We start from the raw sequence: 25,018 nt of genomic DNA, 5'->3' as shown, positions 1-25,018 counted from the left end.
GGGAATCTCAGTATGTACTTGTCAAAAGGAATTACCTGTTTTGTAAACGGGGAAATCATTTCACTCATTTGATTAGAGAGCACGAGCCAGTAGCTTGTTATGCTAAGGGCCTTTCAAAAATGGCTCTGAGCAGTATGGGACTTAACATCTGAGGTCATCAATCCCCTAAAAGTTAGAACTACTTAAACCTAACTAACCTAAGGACATCACACACATCCATGCCCGTCGCAGGATTCGAACCTGCGACCGTAGCAGTCGCGCTGTTCCGGACTGAAGCGCCTAGAACTTCTCGGCCACGCTAAGGGCCTTTGCCTATTACGAGGACAGTATCAGCGGCCATGTACCAAATAGTTTTGTCTTGTGACATCGGTGTTACATATCTCATGGAATATAATGACCAGGAGAGCAGCCTTTTCTTAATGTACGAAACAGTTTTATTTTATGACTTCGGTTTTTTTCTTAATTTTTTTGACAATGATTTTATATCAGTTGGTCTGCCTCATGTATCGTTATATCCAAATGGTTTATAAATGTTAATCTACATTCAGATCCGATGATAGCACATTTCGTGTGTTGAAACCGGTTATCCAGTAAACAGTATTTAAGTGATCTTGGCTTCTGTATTATAAATTACCTCGAGAAAATCAATCTGTGGTTACACAGTGAGCACACATCCAGGAAATATCACTCTCGTAAAACAAATACAGCTCTTTACTCTCCCGAAGTAATGTGTGTTGTGGATAGATGATTTCAAATTGACTCCATATTTCCAGGTATCGAAAATGCTTTTGATACCATTCCCCACAAGTGAGCTCTAACCTAAGTACGCACGTACCTATCGAGTATCGTCTCAGTTGAGCGTCCGGATTCGTGATTTTCTGTCAGAAAGGTGACAGTTCGTAGTAACTGGCGGAAAGTCACTGAGTAAAATAGAAGTGATATCTGGCGTTCCCCAAGGAAATGTTAGAGGTCCTCTGATGATATTAATCTATATAAACGTTTTAGGGAACAATCTGAATAGCCATCTCAGATTGTTTGCAGATGATGCAGTTGTTCACCGTCTAGTAGAGTCATCAGAAGATCGAAACAAATTCAGAATCATACAGACAATATACCTGTCTCTTTCGAAAACAGGCAGTTGACAATAAACATTGAAAAGCTGAGGTCATTTAAATAAGTACTAAAAGGAATCCATTAGATTTCAGTTACACGGTCAGTCACAAAATTCTAAAAGCTTTTATTTCAACCAAATACCTGGGGATAACCGTCACGAAAATTTAAACTAGAACAATCTCATAGATAACTTTGTGTGGATGCAAACCAAAGACCTCGTTTTATTAGCACAACACTTAGAAGGTGGAACAGGTCTATTGAAGACACCGCCTACGCTATGATTCTCTGTGCTCTGCAAGAGTTTTGCTGTGCAGTGTGGTATCCTTACCAGATACGATTGATGGAGAATATCAAAAGGTTCGAGAAAGCGCTACTCACTTTATATTATGGCAGAATGCAGAGGAAAGTGTCACAGATATGATATCAGAGTTCACGCAGCAACCATTAAAATAAAGCCGTCTTCACTGTGGCGAGGTGGTTTCACATTTCAGTTCCCAACGTTCTCATCCGAATGCGAAAATATTTCATTTACACCAACCTAAATAGGGAGGAATGATCCCTGTAATAAAGTAAGAGAACTCAGAGTTCGCACAAAAAGATTTAAGTGTTCGTTTTTACCATTCACAGTTAGAGAGTGGAACGGTAGAGAAATAGTGTGAAAGCAGTTCCATGTACCTTCAGTCAGGCACTTCAGTGCTTGTTCCGGTGTAGTGATGTACATGTAGGCAGACATGTAGTTCAGCAAGAGGTACAGTATATAATTACGTGTCTCTAGGAGCTAATTTTGTGTCAGAGTCAACTTCTTGATCCAATGTCTAACTGTGATACGAGTTTGTATATTAAATGAAGTGAGTGAAAGACTTCTCCCCCGAGGTTAAACTAATTCATACATCGTCTCTAGCATCACATTCTTATTAATCTCTAGTCTACCTAATACTGATGTACTGATGTACAGCTGTCATTTTGATGTTATTTCATTATAGTAACCAGTTTCGGTGATTCAGTACCCCATCTTCAGGCATGAAAGCATAAACAGTAATGAAAGCATCTTCTACTTATCAAACACGCAAATAAAAAGCCAGATTAAAAAGAGAAGAAATCAAGGACACCATTGTATAAATGAGTTTACACTAATCATTTCACAAAACCAATCCACTGTCACATACCTAAACTACAATTATATATAGTACAGTATAAAGAATGTAAACTCAATAGGTTGTAGAAGTGTACTATTAATAAAATCATTATAATTAAGTATCCAGTGATAAAAAAGTTTGTGAGTTATATGATACACTCAATCGCAAAACCTGAAGTAAATTACCGAAGTATGAAAATTACTATAGGAAATTACATATTTTTGAAAGAAACTACAGCAACATCAGAAATAAATAAACCAACGAAATATGCATCTATGCGCAAGAGTCCTTTTAAGGAAAGAATATCTGCCGATATAGGTAAAGCTACCAAAATGACAGTATAAATACATCTACGTGTCATGTCTAAATTATAAAATGCAGAGGTGAAAACCATATATGGGGATATTTATGTCATTTACATATTTCATACATATAAATATGTGTATTTCATGTCAGAGTTATAAAATGCTGAGTTGAAAACTGTAGTGGAGCATACGTGTGTCATATGGACAAAATGAGTAGCCAAGACATGTCAACGTGTATGCCATAACATTTACATCATATTTTTTAAAAAGCAGCACAAGGTAACATTCAGCGTAAACATAATGTATGTGTGAATGCACCCACATATCATTTACTCCCATAAAAGATACATCCCACGAGAAGCACATTAAAGTCTTGTAAACGTCAGAAGTTAATAATACATTTCCACATGACTTTTAGTATCTGTGGGCCATAAGATGTTAGTGAAAACAAATGACGTGCATGTAATCCACTCAGTGGTCCCATTCCGACAAAATGGTCAACAACTACAAAATACAAATTTATATATGACCTATCCATATACCCTGCATCGAATACAGTGAAATATTTGAAGATAATACTTACGTTGTAAAACAAAAATACGGAAAACCAACATACACTACTGGATATTGTCATAAAAACGTGTAACAACGTAAGACGATCACGAACACCAGCCTCTGTACAACTTTTGTAATCATGGGAAAAAACAGTAATATAATGTCAGGAAATATCACAGGCATTAAGGTTCTATTGGTAAAAAGGGGACAGACAGACGAATTTTAAGGCTGCTACCTCGTACTAAATACATCTGCTAGAAGACACATCCAGCCCATCTACGTCATACTAAGCCAAAAAGAGTTGTACTAATCTGAGAGAATGTAGTACAACAGAAAGGTTACCTCAACAGTCCCAATTCATGAGGAAACAGAAAGAAAGCTGAATAGTAAACCATATGCAAAGTCAATCATATATACTGGATACAAAGAAAATACCGCTTTGTCCCAGGCAGTATATACATAACTCAGTAACTGGTTGTATCTGGACAAAGCGGACATCAGATACTAAATAAATGTGAAGTATCCATGTATCCTGTACCGAATACTGTCAGATGCGGTGTTGACATGGGGAGGAAATATTTAGGTCTTAAAACAAAAACAAAGACATGGAATATTTGTATGGAACCCACATACACGACTGAGCAATGTGGCAAGTGGTGTAAGCGTTTAAGAGAACCACTTATACCAAACTCAGTGAGACTGTGTAACCAAGTAAATAGTCAGACAGTAATATACTATAAATTCAGCAAATGGCATAGGCATTAAGGTTACATGCCATTGAAGAGTCAAGGAGATACAGGAGAATATTAAAATAGATACTCTGCATGAATTGTACCCACTAGAAGGCCCACACTCAACACCTACGTTATAGCCTACGAAAATGAATGGTAGCAGCCAGCGAGGATGCTGTGCACTACAAAGGCTTACTCTACAGTATAAATTCATGAAGTATCGGGAAATTTATCTGACTAGTAAACCCTCCATAGAGCTATTCATATGTCACTATAGTCGAGGTATTCGTCATGAGAATTCCAGCAATTGTTTACATCGTTAAGATTATTCTCATTTATTGTTCCGTCCTTCCCGATTGCTGAGTGGTTAGCGCGACCGAATGCTGTGCAAAGGGGCCCGGGTTCGATTCTCGGCTGGGCCGGAGATCTTCTCGGCTCAGTAAGTGGGTGTGTGTTGTCTTCATCATCATCATCTCATCCGCAATTACACGCAAATCGGCTAAGCGGTGGCAACTCAAATGACTTGCACCGGTCTACACCACGATAGGTCCTTAGCACACGACATTATAATGAAATCTAGACCTTAAGCTGCTTACAGGTGTTGATAAATATCAAATGTGTATCTCGACCGGGACTCGAACCCGACACTTACTGCATACATGGTAGAAATTCCATCCGACTGAGCCACCGACTGCACGGACTGTTCCATAGCACTTGCACATTGCCCGCATCTCGTGGTCGTGCGGTAGCGTTCTCGCTTCCCACGCCCGGGTTCCCGGGTTCGATTCCCGGCGGGGTCAGGGATTTTCTCTGCCTCGTGATGGCTGGGTGTTGTGTGCTGTCCTTAGGTTAGTTAGGTTTAAGTAGTTCTAAGTTCTAGGGGACTGATGACCATAGATGTTAAGTCCCATAGTGCTCAGAGCCATTTGAACCATTTGAACCAACTTGCACATTTATAACTATATTACACGCTTAGATAACACTAGCCCTCTTCAGATCTACACTCATGCTCATAAATTAAGGATAGTTGCAGAATGTGGTGCCACACAACGTGGCACTACACAAAACTGGCGCTAATAGCTTAGGCACATAAGGAATACACACGACACGGATCTGTAAGTCCACGGTATTGGTGATAAGTTGAGAAAACCGTACCGAAACATATGTGATACAAAACGCCACTGTTTCCTGCGCATGTACCCCGACATAAATATGGGATATGATCACCATACACACGTACACCGGCCGCACAACGGGTTGGCATACTCTGAATCTGGTGGTCGAACAGCTGCTGGGCTATAGCCTCCCATACTTGCACCAGTGCCTATCTGATCTCCTGAAGTGTACTAGGGGTATGAAGACGTGCAACGATACGTCGACCGAGAGCATCCCAGGAGTGCTCGATGGGGTTTAGGTCTGGAGAACAGGCAGGCCACTCCATTCACCTGATATCTTCTGTTTCAAGGTACTCCTTCATGATGGCAGCTCGGTGTGGCCGTGCGTTATCATCATCCATCAGGAGGACGGTAGGACCCACTAACCTCTGAAAAGGCGGACATACTGTTGCAAAATGACCTCCCGATAGACCTGAACTGTTACAGTTCCTCTGTCACAGACATGCAGGAGTGTACGTGCACCAATCATAATCCCACCCCACACCATCAAATCATGACCTCCACGCAGGCCCCTTTCCAGGACCTTAAGGGGTTGGCATCTGGTTCCTGGTTCACGCCAGACGAAAACCTGGCTAGAATCACTGTTGAGATTATACCTGGACTCGTCTGTGAACATAACCTGGGACCACTGTTCCCATGACCATGTACTATGTTCTTGACACGAGGCTTTACAGGCTCTCCTGTGACCAGGAGTCAGTGGAATGCACCTTGCAGGTCTCTGGACAAATAAACCATGTCTGTACAGTCGTCTGTAGACTGTGTAGACTGTATGTCTGGAGGCAACTGTTCCAGTGGTTGCGGTAAGGTCCCGAGCAAGGCTACCTGCAGCACTCCGTGGCTGTCTGCGGGCACAGATGGTGAGATATCGGTCTTCTTGTGGTGTTGTAAACTGTGGACGTCCTGTACTTTAGCGCCTGGACACGTTTCCTGTCTGCTGGAATCGTTGCCATAATCTTGAGATCACGCTTTGTGGCACACGGAGGGCCCGTGCTACGACCTGCTGTGTTTGACCAGTTTCCAGTCGCCCTAGTACGCCTCATAACGTCATCAGTATGTGCTCTTAGAGCCATTTTGAACACACAGTCACCATTAGCAGTCTGAAAACGTCTGCACACTTACTCGCTGCACCGTACTCTGTCATGCACCAACACACCTCTGTGTATGAGGACCGCTGCCTGCGCCACCGTGCGACGACCGCAGGTCAAATGCATCGCATGGTCATACGCCGAGGCGATTTAAACCCGCAAATCGCCCTCCTTGTTTCGCCGTGTATCACCATTATCATTAATTTATGAGCATGAGTGTAACTATTTCCATCAGCAACCAGTCTTGTCTACTCAAAAACACTTATCAGAGTATAGGAATCTGATATGTGGTTCTGAGTGGACGAGACGGGTTGCTGATACAACAACGTTGATCTGAGCATGTTCCAGTGAGACTGAAACACTCAATCTAATTAAAAATGTGTATCAGAGAGGGAACGATAAATGAGAATTATTCTAATTATATGTATTTGAACATTTGTATTCGCATGTTTGTGAAGTTTATGATGCTATCATTTCTGTTTATGCTTACATAACTGAAGATGGCGTACTGAGTGACAGAAACTGGTTGCAAAATAATAAAATAACATGAAACTTACAGCTGCAGCTGTTTTATTTTGTTTCGTAAGGGTTTCCATTTACGCGCCACTCACGCGAATAAACGCCGAAAGATGTTTCTCCTGTCGACCGCGCGCAGAGAGGTTGCAGTTTCGTGTGTCAACTCCTCCACCGTGGGGTACAGAGGCGCTCCATGGCGGACGGCCGCTCCTAGACGAGGGGGGAGAGATATGGGCCCGGTCAGCCCAGCTGGTGCTATTGGCAGTCGGGCTGCGGCTTCGGTCTCAGGGTGGAATTCTGAACTCCCGAATGCTGTTCAACAGTTCGGCGGCCGGTCGGCCTGGCGCGTTATTAAATTCGCGGCACGGACAGCGGATGTAGGCGCTCGGCGCCGGTCCGAATAGCGATCGGCGCAGACGAGGCTGGGCCAGGGGGGCGCCAAAGGGCGCGAATATAACGGCCGGCCGCGATATTCCGGCCAGCGCCGAAGCATTTCTTTTCCTACCCGCACCTACTTTTTTCGATTTTCCAAACGCACTCTCTGTTGGCAGAACTGCTGCGTTATCTTGCGTGAACTGAATATCTCGTCCCTTACGGTCGGTACGAAATAGCAGGCGCACGCTCGCCAACATTGGCTACAAATGTAAAAAAAAGGGCTGTGCAGAAAGCAAAACGCACTAACCAAATTCACTTGCTCAAGTACCGTTTTTATATGCTAGCTTTTGTCGAAAAAGCACTGTCGCAGAATCAGTGGAAGAATATTCGACGAATACTTTGATGACTGCTGATAGAGTCTCAGTACACATCGCCATGTGTAACTGTAACTGTGCTCTCTGGACTGAGACGATGATGCACAGTTTTAACGTAGATTTTTTTACGCTTAGCTGACTGACAACAAGAACAATACTTTTAAACTGAAAAATATATCTAGAAATGAAAAGAACCTCAGAGAATGTGAAGTTCACACTATACCAGGTCGACATATGGAGATGTGCCTTCTGAACTCAGACAAACACACGTATGTTACTTTTACAACTTTACAACTCTGTACTTTTTTCCGCTCACCTGCCTGCTAACAATAACATTTGAAATTTAAAAACATATCTTCAAACGAAAAGCAAATCCGATGAATGGGAATTTCAGACAGCGCTTGCCAATATGTGACAGAACTTCGTGTAATGAATACAGTCGCTCTCCGAGTTCGCGATCCATCTTCAGCCGACATATATTGATTTGATATTTCCTCACACATGTCTATCGGACCAAAGCCAGATGAATGTAATGTTTTACAGGACGGAATGATATTTCATGACAAATCAGCATGCTCATCGTCGTATTAAGGTATTCGTAGAGACAGGCACAAATTTTCAGTTGTATAGTATTATAGTTGTGTGAATGACCTCTTTCAATAATTATCAAAGGTAGATACATACAACTGAACCAAGGTGTTAAAGCGAAACTATTTACAAGGAAATTTTAAAAATTCCGTCGACTATAATCCTTTCCTACATATGATTAATAGAATAGCATTTTAAAAAAAAAGTGAGAGACTCTCTAATCTGATGACAGAATAATGCATGTCGAAGAGTATCAGGAAAGTGTGAAGACCATATTCAAAGGGTGTATTGTTGAAAAATCAATCGGATACGCAGGTTAAAGTATCGAAATATTTCATTCAACTTCCTGATTGAAAGGAATAATTCTCATGATATTTGTTCTTATTCTTGGCCACATTTCCATGTCAACTACAAACGCTAAAATTCCGCGGAGTAACATTCGCTTTCCTTCTCTAATGTTACTCCACACACACACTCGTCTGCACCTTTAAGCACTGATATTTGCTCGACTCCTACAAAGCCAGTATAGGAAAGCGGTTTCTTTCTCTAGCGGAATGAGTCAGAGTTTGACATCGTTTCCTTAAGAGTTGATTAAATATGTGGAATAATTTTATACTTGAGATGTATTGAAGCAGGGGTGTTGTTCTATTCTTGTTGCTCTAAACGAGAACCTTACCCCAATTTTCTTAAAGCGAAAACCTAAGGTGAAACACACAAGTTAGCTGTCATACAGCTCTTCAGCGAGAATCATTCTTCCCAAAAGACATTGGTGAATAGAGAGGGAAAGAAGGTAAAAGGTTGTGCGACTAGAAGTACACAACGCCACACACTGTAAGGTTGCTTCTGGAGTTTAGATGAAGAAATAGGAGAAAGAGATCTATACAGGGAGCTAAAGGGTGCTGGCGCTACGTGCGCTAAACAGTTGCAGGCAACGGCAGGTACTACTCTTACGTATTGCGAACTTAATGATGCACTTTTCGACTTTCAATACAGCTTATAAGAGAATCATATTGCAGACAGTTTTTCATGCTATGCGTCAGAGTTCGAGGGATTGTATTTCCGAACGACATCGCTGTGAGCCAACGTTATGTTTGAAGACATTGAGAAATTCCGCTATTGATTCGATTGGAAAGCGTATGAAGATGGAAGTAAAAGATGGCTGCATGTACGCTAGAAAACCATAAAGAGAGGCAGTACTGCTTGTGGCCCACAATATCTCTAGTTATCAACATCATCACATAATGATCATCGTCTATTGAACTTAAGCGACTCTTCTCATAGGTGCAGTATACATGAACTCCGTTATTCTGAATTAACTACACTCCTGGGCTTAGTACGCTCATATCATATCTTAAGTCCATTTTGCAGAGAATGTCCTATACGATTAAATGGATCGTGTGGAAACTACAGCTGTGACAGAGTTGTTAAAACCAGACGTAAAACACTCTTTAGGTTTCTATTCTACCTGCAGGAAAGTACTTCCGATACTTATATGCATCAACAGGAGTGTACCCGTCTTGGCCATTGTGGCGTCTGCGTCTCCTTAGACTCGGTGGTGGTGGTTGTCCCAGTCGGTATTGTGTGGAACGGCGTCCGTCGCTCAGGACAACGCGACCCTGCGTGGACGGTACGTCACATAAATGGACATTTGGAGAAAGGGAAAAGAAATGTTTGCTATGAGACGTGTGAATCGTAAATTATCTAAAGACTAAGTACGTCTGCGAGATGTATAGCAAATAGTAAAGAATGTAAGTTACTATTATCAAAGCATAAATATCGATGCAATTAACAAAACTCAGTTTTTGTATAATCTCTGTGTAACATAGGCCCTGAAGATCAGAGAGAATGCTTTTCATTGAGCTCTCTCCTGTTTTTGTTTCGTCTCATTGTAGCGCTGGATAATAATTAATGTAAGTTTTTCTGTATTTTTGCAAAATATTATAGAAATTGTTATTAGAAAGTGTGTATTCTTGAATTAGTTGTCACCTCTCATGATCGCAACCATTAATTATAATTAACCAAATTTTTACAGAACTTCGTAGTGGAGGGAGTTCACCTCCCCTAGCAGGATTTAGACGGCCATTACGCTGACTGTATCATTTAATTAAAATTTCATGTCATAATATTAAATGTAAAAGTGAGAGACTTCTCAGTTTTGATCTTTCATTAATTTCAAAGTTAAAAAGATTAGTGATAGATATCATTTACCAAAATTCACAGCAATGAATGAGTTCAGTATTTTTCATTTTGGCTGGCTAACGTCACATAAGATTCTCTCGAGTTTTGCCTTGCAAATAATGAACAAGAAATATTGAAAATATTTTCATTCACTAAGCTCCGCAATGTCTCAGTTAATCTGTATGCAGTTTGGTACATAAATAACCAGTAGCCTCTGAGACCCATATTAATAATTACAGTTTGCGTAAGAATATGCATATTATTTTTTTTAAATAGCAGCGCTCACGCAAACTATTTATTAGATGGCGGTGAGTCCCGCGTTGTGTTTGAAACATATTATATTGTACGTACTTTGGGGCAGCCGATGTCCGTACGAGTGTTATTGCCGTATAAGTTATTTAAAAGTCTCATGCTAGCCCACAATATTTCAAGCCACCCCAGCCAAAATCATGACATATAATTATAAAAATAAAAATGTATAATTATCCCTTGATAATTGCCCATATCCACACACATATACAGTTATACCATGATAAGTTGCGTCCAAGAACGTGGGGCTCGAATTTTTATGTACCAACACTACATACATAAATATTGAGTAGGTAGAATTAACTGAGGTATAGTCGTATTTATCAGAAAATTTTACAAAAATATTGGTAAATATTTATATGTACATGATGATGTGTATGAAGCAAGAACTAATACCATACATGTAACATTGTTCCATGTACCCAATACAAAATCTTTCACCTGTACGAGACTGATGGAGTGAAGATTTATGGACCTGAAGCTGAATCAATACATACCATTGATTCAACCGAGATATACTCAACAGCAAGCAATACTAATTACAAAAGGTAAGGGTGCAGGTGCATATGCTTCTGGTCTGGAACCGAGAAGAAGAAGGGATCCGGGGGCCATGCACTGTGCTGACTTTCTTGGCACTAAATTGTCATAATTGTGTAGATAAAGTAAATCACGTTCTTTTTCCACAGTGAGAATTTGGTCGGATTCATTTACTATAACTTAGTATTAGTGAGTGAATCAGTGCTAGAATTTTCTATATAGTGAATAGTACTGGAAAGTGAGGTCACACAATCAGCTGTATAGACTTCAGATAAATTCAAGTGCAACTAACGATAGGTTCACTTGTGTGAGTACTGACACCAAAGCAATACAGGGTGAGTCACCTAACATTACCGCTGGATATATTTCGTAAACCACATCAAATACTGACGAATCGATTCCATAGACCGAACGTGAGGAGAGGGGCTAGTGTAATTGGTTAACACAAACCATAAAAAAATGCACTGAAGTATGTTTTTTAACACAAACCTACGTTTTTTTAAATGGAGCCCCGTTAGTTTTGTTAGCACATCGGAACATATAAACAATTACGTAATCAGTGCCGTTTGTTGCATTGTAAAATGTTAATTACATCCGGAGATATTGTAACCTAAAGTTGACGATTGAGTACCACTCCTCCGCTGTTCGATCGTGTGTATCGGAGATCACCGAATTACGTAGGGATCCAAAGGGAACGGTGGTGGACCTTTGGTACAGTGAGACTGGAACAGCACATTACGTCCACATGCTAACACCTTTTCATTGGTCTTTTTCACTGACGCACATGTACAGTACATTACCATGAGGGGTGAGGTACACGTACACACGTGGTTTCCGTTTTCAGTTACGGAGTGGAATAGAGTGTGTCCCGACATGTCAGGCCAATAGATGTTCAATGTGGTGGCCATCATTTGCTGCACACAATTGCAATCTCTGGCGTAATGAATGTCGTACACGCCGCAGTACATCTGGTGGAATGTCGCCGCAGGCTGCCACAATACGTTGTTTCATATTCTCTGGGGTTGTAGACACATCACGGTACACATTCTCCATTAACGTACCCCACAGAAAGAAGTCCAGAGGTGTAAGATCAGGAGAACGGGCTGACCAATTTATGCGTCCTCCACGCCGACCGTGGCCCGTGTTTGTTACAACACGCAACTCAACCTCGGTGGTTTCAAGCGTCAACTTTAGGTTACAATATCTCCGGATGTAATTAGCATTTTACAATGCAACAAACGACACTGATTACGTATTTGTTTATATGTTCAGATGTGCTAACAAAACAAACGTGGTTCCATTTAAAAAAAACGTAGGTTTGTGTCAAAAAACATACTTCCGTGCATTTTTGTATGACTTGTATTAAACAGTTACACTAGCCCCTCTCCTCACGTTCGGTCTGAGGAATCGGTTCGTCAGTATTTGATGTGGTTTACGAAATATATCCAGCGGTAACGTTAGGTGACTCACCCTGTATTCCAGTAGAGATAGATTTTTTCCAGAACACCATATCTATTGTGATAAGATTACGTGATAAAGTGAGTGTAAAAGGATAGTGTAGTGTAGTAATTAGTATGATTTCATTACATTATTTCAGTATTTTTGTGTGTGTTTTGTATATTTCTCGTGTGTGTGACTTTTGGGAGAAACAAGTTTCTCTGTATATTTGTGTCCAGCTAGTGTCGGTAAATTTATGCAGACATGCTTAAGACACTGAAGGATAAACTAGTAGGTAGCGAGAATATGTCTGGGTATGATACAGATGATAATGCACAGGAATTTCCAGTAAAGAATCGACCCGAAATGTCAGGCACTCAAATTCCTAGACAGGAAGATGAGCAGCCTGTGACAGATAACGTTTCAGGCAATGCTGAGGATCAGGCTCAGATGAGCAGAGAAGTTCACTCAGCTGCTGGTACAGGAAAAGATGATGCTACTGCATCAACAGCTAATGTGATGCGAGTACCTGCACCAGCAGCTGATTACTTCACTGTACTTACGGCACAATTAGATCTAAGAGACAAGCAACGTGAAGAGAAAGAAAGCCAAGAGCACCTGTTTAGTGAGCAGGTGTTAATTTCACAAGTAAAATATATTTTAGCTGCAGATCCTGATGCTCAGTTTCTGGAAAAAATTAATGAAATGTTTGAACTACGTGACAAGATGCTAGTGTCATATTTGTCACAGGAGATTGATGTGGTAAAACAACAAGTCACTGAAGTAATTGAACAAATCAAAGACATTCTGCAAAAGTTAACACACTTAGACTAATGCGTAGATCAGACAGACAATGCGTCTTGGAAAATAAGTGAAAATACTGTTGAAACAGTACACGGTAGAGGAAGCAATTCTGAACTGTACCATTTAATATATGCGGGGTAGAAAAACCAGACTGCGAAAGAATGAACCGCTCTCGCCGACGAATTATTCAGGTATTGACGCTGCAAACGTGGCCGGAATGCTACCAACCGTAGCGCAAGTAAAACATGAAGAGTCGGTAATTAAACACCGGCAATTTCAAACATTTAACGATGCAAATAAAAGCGTATATCCCGTGATTTTCATAAAGATTTTAGAAACGTGTTACCTGTGTCATTGACTGAACATCAAAAAATTCTGTTCGTGGCTTCATTTATTACGGGAGACGCGGCACTGTGAGCGATGGAGATCGCGGAACAGTGTGCGACGTTCTCGGAATTTCAAAGCAAATTCCTAGCCAGGCACTGGTCTAGATCTGTACAGGAGAGGCTACGTAAACAGGTGTACAATCGTGAACCCTTTAACCCTCGCTGTGGCAACCTAAGGAAATACTTTGAGCGATATGTGAACAAGACGAGATATTGGGGTGACCCCATGCCCGCGAGAGATGTTTTACGAATACCAAAAGGCAAATTACCAATAGCGATTAGGGAAAAATTAACGCACGTATCTGATACCGTCCAGAAACTATTCATGGCAACAACAGATTCTTTGGACTTAATACATGAGGATGCCCGGCAGAGTGAGCAAGGGAACTCAAATAACGGCGAAGATAGTAATAAAACAATAAATCAGGTAATGGTAGCCCTCGTAAAAATGGTTATGGGAAAAATAACGAATATTCGCATGGAGAGAACCTCCGTAAGAAGGCGAACTCAACGAATAATGGGCCGCCTGCGAATAACAACTGGAGAAGCAATGGTTATAATGCGAACCAGTATGCCAGCATGAACCAGTCTCCACCTAAAGGGGAGGGAGGGAGACAATTATAACCGAAAGAGACGGAGCGAAGGGGAAGGAAACTCCTACTTCGTAAACAAATATGTGAGAACAAACAATGAGCAGTGGAAACGGTGAGGGCCACCGAATCGGCAGGCACAACAAGCCATGCCAACAGGTCATGTGCCTGTCAATCATATTAACTCTATTCCGATGCCTCCGCCCCCACCTCAGCCACCGAATAGTCAGCCACATGTGTATGTCGCGCATGGTACATCGCAAACTGTGAGTGACGGAGTGAAAATCACAGACGTGACAGGCCAAGTATCGGTAGGGTGCGACAGACCGACAAACTCCGACTGACCTCTGTAAGCCCTTCCCAGACGGTCGGCAAAGGTAAAGAGGGGGGCAGGCAGAAAGTGGGTGTGCATTTACACCGTTATAATAACGGCGGAACAACAGGAGGTAGAACATGAACAAGCTGCATTCGGAGCAAAAATAAGTGGTGTATAAGTGACAGTAATACTTGATACATGGGCGAGTGCCTCTTGCAATCGTGTAAAGAAGTTACACAGTTTGCGAGTGGAAAATTGTAAGGTCGTAGATGGTCTATGGGGCAGAGTGCAAGTGATAAGGGATCAGGTCCTGGTAGAGATTGACAAGGAAAAGGAAGCCATATTATGCTCATTCCTTGTGGTTAAGAATCTTATCTACTGGGACTTGATGCGCTGCGGCAAATGAAGGCTAGAACTGACTTCACCCGGGCCAACTGCACTTTATCCTATCGCAACCGGCGAATTGACCAGACACTGATAAGGACCCCGGACGCGTATATAAATTACTGCCGGAAGGTCCGAGTAACTGTAAAAGATCCAGTTACATTGAATATCAATGACTGTATCATTAATCAAAACAGTAATGAACAGGAACCCGATTGGAAATGGGAAGCTGTCAATTTCAAACAACAAATTGAAGAAAAAGTAGCCGAATAATCTTACTTAAACACGTCACCACAAGCTGTGTTAAGTCAAGTTTTAAATCAATTAGTAAAAGTGCTCTCAGAGAAAACAAGAATCATTAACGGATATAAATTTGATATTCAGGGTAAGCCCCATCAAACATTCTGTCGTCCTACCTAATCTATGCCGTGGTCGAAAAGACCAACCGAGGGAAAAGGGAGCCAAAGGAATACAGCTAGTAAAGAATTATTTCATGTATGTTTAATTTTGTGTATACGCTTATTATATATGTGGTAGTTTTTAGGTATGTGTATGAGTGACTCATTCATTTAAATGGGTGCAATCAAACAAAGTATTAGTAAATGAACCCGCGTAATGGCACTTTGCACAAAGGTGGAAATGAGAGAGACGCATTGGGCATGGTTGTCGGAAAAGCGTCCTAGCAGCGGATTATTGACCGAATGCGAGAAATAGGATGATTTTAACTCTAGGCTGGATAATACCTGAAGTTATGAAAGATAATTAACATCTGCACAGATTCCAACTTCGAAGCGCTTGTAATTTCATCGGCAACTGCAAACGCAGCAACATTAAAAGCAATGAATCAGTGTTGAATGAATATAAAGAACGTATGTAAAAAGCTACTGAACTCACGAGTCCAGAAAGACCGATTGGTCGACACTTTAAATAAGAGGTGCCAACTAGATCAATCACTTATTACAGAGTGATAGGACGTATCTAGAAGGAACTCTGATTTGTGTAATATTTAAGGTATTATTATGTAAAGTGACAGCCATACGCCTAACATAGCTCAAATAATACGTGCTAAAATACGTTCCACTTTACAAGTGAGACTATCCGGACGCTTATTTAGTGCAATACGGATAAACTGAATCACTAATTGGAATCTGATGGAAAAAGTGAACAGTAAAATGTGTGGTAACACACTGAGAGTTTACTGTATTTAGCAATGAAAAACTGTTGTTTAAGTACTGTGAACTAAGATAAACAAAATTAATAACATACATGGTGGTGCCTTCTGCGAGAAAAATGTTTCTGTGGAAAATAGAAACTTTCTATGAACGAAATATTCCCAGTGGGCTGTGAATGGACGCTACGGGTATCGCACAACGAACTGTGGATTCCGGAGCCGACAAACTCACGCCCGAAGCGACGCAGGCCAAACACAGTGAAGTGAAAAGTGTCAAAGCAAGGTACTCGCATGAAAACTTACCACAGTGACTGTGTGTACTGCAGAATAGTGATCACTTAGAAAAAAAAAAAATTAATCCGAGTAGTGAAATGTGTGAGTTCGAGCCAGAAACTTATTTAAAGAATGGAACTCGTACGTACGTACATTATATCAGTGCATGAAAAGCAGTAAACACTAATAACAATTGTTTCGGCGCTTGCGATATATGTATTTCACTTCTTTTGCTTATGAACTGATACGCGGTCAAATATTTGCATGTTCCGAGGCGAGTGGCCAGCAGATGTACCTGACTGCACAGCTGATGCGCCGTGCCTGTCGACTGATCGTCAACTGTCTGCGCGGACGTCACAGCGCAGGTCAACGAACTATCGCTAACCGTGGCAGGCTGCCGCACACGCTTCTGACGTCGCCAACAACGATTCGCTGACAGCTCAACAGTACACCAGCGTCGACGACTCTTACTTCGATGCAATTTCGAAATGTATTTATGGTTTACGAGGAATTAATAAACACCCACTACAATGTAAATCCGTAACAGACATAATATGCAAAGGACACAGAAATTAATTATTGTAACTATATATACTTCTTATTGTGATGTATGTGTGTGCGTGAAAGCACAGACAGATATTTTGCGAAAAGATGACTTAATAACTTAATAGTTCAAGACAAATATACATATATTTCTTGTAATATACAGGGTGTTACAAAAAGCTACGGCCAAACTTTCAGGAAACATTCCTCACACACAAAGAAAGAAAATATGTTCTGTGGACATATGTCCGGAAACGCTTACTTTCCATGTTAGAGCTCATTTTATTACTTCTCTTCAAATCACGTTAATCATGGAATGGAAACACACAGCAACAGAACGCACCAGCGTGACTTCAAACACTTTGTTACAGGAAATGTTCAAAATGTCCTCCGTTAGCGAGGGTACGAGCATTCACCCTCCGTCGCATGGAATCCCTGATGCGCTGATGCAGCCCTGGAGAATGGTGTATTGTATCACAGCCGTCCACAATGCGAGCACGAAGAGTCTCTACATTGGTACCGGGGTTGCGTAGACAAGAGCTTTCAAATGCCCCGATAAACGAGAGTCAAGAGGGTTGAGGTCAGGAGAGCGTGGAGGCCATGGAATTGGTCCGCCTCTACCAATCCATCGGTCACCGAATCTGTTGTTGAGAAGCGTACAAACACTTGGACTGAAATGTGCAGTAGCTCCATCGTGCATGAACCATATGTTGTGTCGTACTTGTAAAGGCACATGTTCTAGCAGCACAGGTAGAGTATCCCGTATGAAATCATGATAACATGTTCCATTGAGCGTAGGTGGACTAAACTAAAATGAGCTCTAACATAGAAATTAAGCGTTTCCGTACACATGTCCACATAACATATTTTCTTTATTTCTGTGTGAGGAATGTATCGTGAAAGTATGGCCCTGAAGAGAGACTGACTGTCAACAGGGGGCCCATGTGACAGTACGTCACATAAATGGACGTTTGCAGAAAGGCAAAAGAAGTTTTTGATATGAGATGTGTGAATCATAAATTATCTAAAGACTAAGTACGTCTGCGTGATGCATAACAAATAGTAAAGAATGTAAGTTATTATTATCAAAACACAAATATCGATATAATTAACAAAACACAGTTTATTTGTATAATCTCTGTGTAACATAGGCCATGAATATCAGAGACAATGCTTTTCATTGAGCTCTCTCCTGTTTTTGTTTCGTCTAGAGGTAGGCCGCCATTGTAGCGCTGGATAATAAGTAAAGTAAGTTTTTCTGTATTTTTGCAAAATATAATAGTAATTTTTATTAGAAACTGTGTATTCTTGACTTAGTTGTCACCTCTCATAATCGCAACCATTTATTTATTTAGCGTGTGGCAAGTACAAATCACGTTTATAGAGAAATAAGCTGCTACAATAACTTTATAACTTTGGCACTAAAAACAAGACATAAAAAATTAAATACAGTTATGTCATGAACAACATATATATATATATATATATATATATATATATATATATATATATATAATTACAAATTAACATTTAGGTTTTTAATATATTGAACTGCACTTCGAGTCGCATCCAGGAAGTCCGTTGTTTGACCTGAGTTGGCTCTCAGAGGGCACTCTGCAATGATGTGCCGGATCGTCTGCTTCTCAGCGCCGCAGTCGCACTTTGGGGATGGTGATCTTCCCCCTTTGTGTAGAGAGTCCGCACATCGACCGGGGCCCGTCCTGATCCGGTTGAGGATTGTCCAGGTTTTACGTGGTAAGCCAAAGCCTGGAGGTCTGTCGACGGTTTCAGCAAGGTGTTTACCTGTGGTGGTGCTGATTCTTCCCATTCCACTTTCCAGCGTTCTTCAAGACAGAAGCCATTTTTCTCCAGATCTTTGGCCCTTATAAGAGGCTGATGTCTAGAGCGCAATCTATCTCTGTCAATGCCATTGCTCAAAGCGTGAATCGGAAGTTGCGGGTTGTCTTGTATTTTTTTAAATTCTCTGAGATGCGCATGTTCTCTTCGTAAGTGAGGTGGTGGTATGTGGCTCAGTACAGGTAGCCAGTGAATGAGGGTTGATTTTATTGTACCTGAAATAATCCTCATAGTTTGGTTGTGAGCGCTCTTTAGCCAAACAGGGGAACAATACTCTGCCGCAGAGTAGACAAGTCCCAAAGCAGAGCATCGCAAGGTAGAGGCGGAGGAGCCCCAGCTGGTACCACATAGTTTCTGAATGATATTATTCCTAGTACGGATTTTTGCAGGAGTGTTGATGAGGTGTTGTTTGTAGCTCAGGGTTCTATCTAATGTCACTCTCAGGTATTTTGGATTTTTATTATAAGGCAGAATATTGTTATCAAAATATATCTTAAGGCGTCTGTTAGCCAATACCTTATTCAGGTGGAAACACATAGCCTCAATTTTAGTTGGACTAGGTTGTAGTCTCCATTCACGAAAGTACGTTCCCAGCAAGGACAAGTCGCTTGTCAGGACAGTCTCAGTATGCTCCATATCTCGATGTTGTGTAGCTATGGCCCAGTCATCTGCATATCCAGACTTTTCACATTTAGTGTTAGGCATATCGGCTATATACATGCTGAAAAGTAGCGGTGCCAGGACTGATCCTTGGGGCAAGCCATTATTGAGCTTCATTGTTTTGCTCCTATAATTTCCAAGTATCACCTGGAATGGTCTGTTGCTGAGCATCTCGTTGGTAAGGTTAGCCATTTTCAAACATGGCACGATGCGGAGTAGTTTGTAAATCAGGCCTTGCCTCCATACAGTATTATAAGCCGCTGTCAGGTCTATAAATACCACGGATATTTTTTCTTGTCTTTGGAAGCCTACCTCGACTTAGGAAATTGGTGACAGGACTTGATCAGTGCCGGAAACCTGCTTGTTCCACAGGGATACACTTTAGGATATCTGGACTTATTCTGTTACATATAAGTCTCTCCAGTAGTTTGTAGATCATACTAAGAAGGGCGATTGGGCGGTAGCTGTTTGGTTGGTCATCCGGTTTACCTGGTTTCAGTATCGCTAAGATTGTTGCTTTCTTAAGGGTATTTGGTATTCTTCCATTTCCATCATGCTGGAGAAGAACTGTGCAAGCCATAATTTTGCAAATTTACCGCAGTGAATCAGAAACTCTGGATGAATTACATCAAAACCTGGGGCTTTCCGTGGGTTGATGTCTCTCAGAGCCAGTGTTATCCCTTCGATTGAGAAGGGCTGCGAGTGTAGTGAATTGTTTCCTACTAAAGATTTAAACTTTTTAACTTCCTTTTTAACTTTTATGGTATGAGCTCGATCCCCTGGAGCTCTAGAGGTTCTACTGATGTGCGTCGCTACTGTGTTTGGAGAAATAGAGCTGGTTGGTCTTTGGTTCCTGCTACTGCCTCAAAGCTTCCGAAGAAGCGACCACGCCTTTCTGCTTGATTTTGTGAAGTCCATTTCCTCAACAGTCTCTATCCATTTAGTGCGCCTGGTAGCGTCCAGACTGTGCAATAAATCATCTGCAATCTCCCTATCCCCATGCTCTAGGAACTGTTTATAGAGGCGCTCACTCTCTTCCTTCCACGCCGGCTCGTATTCTTTTCTAAATCCCCGGGGAATGCTGTTCTTAGCTGAGCTGATGACTGCTCCACAAATCTTTCGTAATTTTTATAAGTTTGAGGTATTCATTCAAGGTGTTTATCAAGTTTTTCTGAGAAAGTAGCCCAGTCCGCTTTCCCAAAGTTCCATCTGGGCCGAGGATACGAGGAAATTAGAGGGATAGTAAGGCCTATTTCTATGAGCACCGGACGATGTTGGGAGTGAGGGAAGTCCCCAATTATTCTGCGGGAGGCTGGTATAGGTTTGTTATTAGTGTCAGCCGTAACAAAGCATAGATCAGGGTGGGTTTCAGTTCCCCATGCAGCTGACTTAAATGTACTTTGGTCTTTGGCGTCAAAGATTAGCTGTGTATTGCAATCTTCAGCCCATTTCACCAAGTCTTCACCATTCTGGTCAGATGTGTGGTATTTCCACAGTTCGTGGTGGCTGTTGAAGTCACCCGCAACCATTAATTATAATTAACAAAATTTTTACAGATCTTCGTAGTGGAGGAAGCTCATCTCACCTAGCAGGATTTAGTCGGTCATTACGCTGACTGTATTATTAATTAAGTATTCCATGTCATAATATTAAATGTAAAAGTGAGAGACTTCTCAGTTTTGATCTTTCATTAATTTCAAAGTTAAAAAGAGTAGTGATATATTATTTACCAAAATTCACAGCACTGAATGAGTTCAGTATGTTTCATTTTTCCTGCCTAACGGCAGATGAGATTCTCTCCAGTTTAGCCTTGCAAATAATGACCAAGAAATATTGAAAATATTTTCATTCAATAACCTTCGCAATATCTCAGTTAATCTTTATGTAGTTTGGTATATAACTAACCAGTAGCCCCTGAGACCCATAAAATAATTACGATTTGCGTAAGAATACGCATATTTTCTTTTCTAAATAGCAGCGCTCACGCAAACTCTTTATTAGAAGGCGTTGAGTCGTGCGTTGTGTTTAAAAAATATCAGATCGTAGGTACTTCGGGGCAGCCGATGTTCGTACCAGTGTTATCGCGGTATACGTTAATTAAAAGTCTCATGCTAGTCCACAATATTTCAATCCACCCCTACCAAAATCATAAAATATAAAAATAAAAATATATAATTATCCCGTGCTTAGTGCCCACACCCCGACACATATACAGTTATACCGTCATACCTGTAACTAGTTGAAAATCACAAACACCTCGCGGGGTTTGGTCATATTTCAGATACCGTCTTCCATTATTAATGTCAATATTTCGTTAGAGCAGCGCGTCAGAATGTTTCAGCCGCTCTTGTTTCTTCACTGATAAACGCGTCAATTGCAACATTCGATGACGCTCTGACTCCTTCTACCTAATGATGACCACCAGTTCTCTTTTGTTGTGGGTTCGCGACAGACTTTTCAGCTTGCGCGTACTGATTAACTGTAGTTCTTCTTTTTATTATGCCCTGTTAGATGATGGAAGTTGAATATTAATAATATAAAGTCGTGAATCTTCAGTCCATCACCCAAGTCGTGCCTACTTTATGGAATTGCGAGGATGTAAGTTAATGAATTGTTATTCCGTCGTCAAGACGTCGCTACGTCGCTTGTTCCATAACTACACGACGTAATTCCAGATATAACATGTACTTAAGCAGTGTTCAGAATGCGTCGTAATCTTGGGACAAATCGATGACTGTTCGCCGTTAAATAACCATGAATTCACTTTTCACTTCATAATATTCTAATATTCAATTAATTTTCACTAACACACATGATAATGTCTATTCAGTTAGCTAGGCGACACGAAGAACTGAAGTTTGAATTAAATTTTATTGTTCCTTGTAATTAATTGTCCCCACGCTGAACACGCATACCGATTTCTCACTCAGCGAATTGCTTTCGTTTGCATCTGTAATCCTGTCGTTGACAAAAGCTTCTGACAATTGTACGTTCTTCGAGTTTGCGTTTGTTTGTTACCTACTCGAGACTAATATTTTTTTTTTCGGCGCTTTTTCTTTTTCAATGTTCTCGAATGTTTGCGCTTATTCATTATCAAGAAGACTAAGTCCCATCACAAATCTCACACGATTTAACTTCGTCGCGAATCTCCATATCCCATTATCTTGATAACGGTAAAGATGACTTTACTTTAGTATGACTTATGAATAATACTTCATTCTATATCGGAAAACTTTCAAACTTCCGACTAGCTCACAACAATCTAGTAGCGCTTACATGCATGCTACTATCGCAATGGTACTAGAGAACGAACTAGATAGCAACTGAAGCTATCATTTCCATTTCCGAGTTACATTGTAGTCACATCGAGCTTACTTTTCGATGCGGCTACCACTCTCTTCTGTGGTAAATGTTATTTTCACTAATTTACCATCCTGGCTTTAACATTCGTTATTAATTATTTAGCAATTCCTTCTTTGATGTTTTTGTTGTGTATCCTATCGTATTGTTTCGATCAGTCTGTATTTCATGATAAATATTGTTATTCAAATGACATTACCGCGGATCAAATTATCACAAGTGTAAATTTGGTCGTCAGTAGCTGCCGTCACTGTCAGGATGACTAATTGTCCTACTTCTTTTACAACAGAGGGTTGTTTATGAGGGTTTCTGTAGTTGGGGTGGTGCTTCTTGCAGCGACTGTTTGTTGCGGTTGGTACCTTCAGTGGAATTCAACCCGATGGGTCTTTTAAAAGCAAAAAGATGCTGTTTTCCACATATTACGTTGAAATATCTACTACCCCACTCAATAACTTAAATTCCGCGTAGCGGATGGACATAAATAATTTGCTGTGTATCTAAGTTGACTGAGCCGTGCGAGGCCCGGGCTCCTCGCCAGTTATGTGTTTTACACCCTGTTACGTTACGTTACTACGTTGATTTAAATGACTACTGTCACTGATTTGCTGCTTTGCTTGACCGTGAGCGGCGTTTGCAGCGCGTATCGATAAATCCCCTCTCGTGGTATCTTTGCTTGACTGCAATGACTTCCCGGTCGTTGTCTGTCTTAAGGAGCGAGTTAGTCGTCATTTTGGCGTAGAGAGTTCGGGAGAGTTCCAGTGGCTAGTTCGGGTTGCGAGTCCGGGTCTTCCAGTCAGTTGCACCGTGTCTGGAGTACAGCTCAGACCTGCCAGTAGGGGAGTTGCATTGCGTCACTAGTGCAGTCGGGTTGGGGCAACAGTGAGGTCTGCGTCGACATGGCTCGGACGACGCGTTTTGGCTGGCCTATCGTTCATGACCTCCCCCCATGAACCATGGACCTTGCCGTTGGTGGGGAGGCTTGCGTGCCTCAGCGATACAGATGGCCGTACCGTAGGTGCTACCACAACGGAGGGGTATCTGTTGAGAGGCCAGACAAACATGTGGTTACTGAAGAAGGGCAGCAGCCTTTTCAGTAGTTCCAGGGGCAACAGTCTGGATGATTGACTGATCTGGCCTTGTAACATTAACCAAAACGGCCTTGCTGTGCTGGTACTGCGAACGGCTGAAAGCATGAGGAAACTACAGCCGTAATTTTTCCCGAGAACATGCAGCTTTACTGTATGATTAAATGATGATGGCGCCCTCTTGGGTAAAATATTCCGGAGGTAAAATAGTCCCCCATTCGGATCTCCGGGCGGGGACTACTCAAGAGGACGTCGTTATCAGGAGAAAGAAAACTGGCGTTCTACGGATAGGAGCGTGGAATGTCAGATCCATTAATCGGGCAGGTAGGTTAGAAAATTTAAAAAGGGAAATGGATAGGTTAAAGTTAGATATAGTGGGTATTAGTGAAGTTCGGTGGCAGGAGGAACAAGGCTTTTGGTCAGGTGATTACAGGGTTATAAATACAAAATCAAATAGGGGTAATACAGGAGTAGGTTTAATAATGAATAAAAAAAATAGGAGTGCGGGTTAGCTACTACAAACAGCATAGTAATGCATTATTGTGGGCAAGATAGACACAAAACCCATGCCTACTACAGTAGTACAAGTTTATATGCCAACTATCTCTGCAGATGATGAAGAAATAGATGAAATGTATGTCGAGATAAAAGAAATTATTCAGGTAGTGAAGGGAGACGAAAATTTAATCGTCATGGGTGACTGGAATTCGTCAGTATTAAGAGAGAGACGGAAACATAGTAGGTGAATATGGATTGGGGCGAAGAAATGAAAAAGGAGTCCGTCTGGTAGAATTTTGCACAGAGCATAACTTAATCATAGCTAACACTTGGTTCAAGAATCATAAAAGAAGGTTGTATACTTGGAAGAATCCTGGAGATACTAAAAGGTATCAGATAGATTATATAATGGTAAGACAGAGATTTAGGAACCAGGTTTTAAATTGTAAGACATTTCCAGGGGCAGATGTGGATTCTGGCCACAATCAATTGGTTATGAACTGCAGATTGAAACTTAAGAAACTGCAAAAAGGTGGGAGTTTAAGGAGATAGGACCCGGATAAACTGAAAGAACCAGAGGTTGTAGAGAGTTTCAGGGAGAGCATAAGGGAACAATTGACAGGAATGGGGTAAAGAAATACAGTAGAAGAAGAATGGGTAGCTATGACGGATCAAGT

Source organism: Schistocerca nitens, chromosome 6 (assembly GCF_023898315.1).
Source record: "Schistocerca nitens isolate TAMUIC-IGC-003100 chromosome 6, iqSchNite1.1, whole genome shotgun sequence".
NCBI classification, from domain to species: Eukaryota; Metazoa; Arthropoda; class Insecta; order Orthoptera; family Acrididae; genus Schistocerca; species Schistocerca nitens.
The sequence above is the reverse complement of the archived record's forward strand: the minus strand, read 5'-3'. Positions refer to the sequence as shown.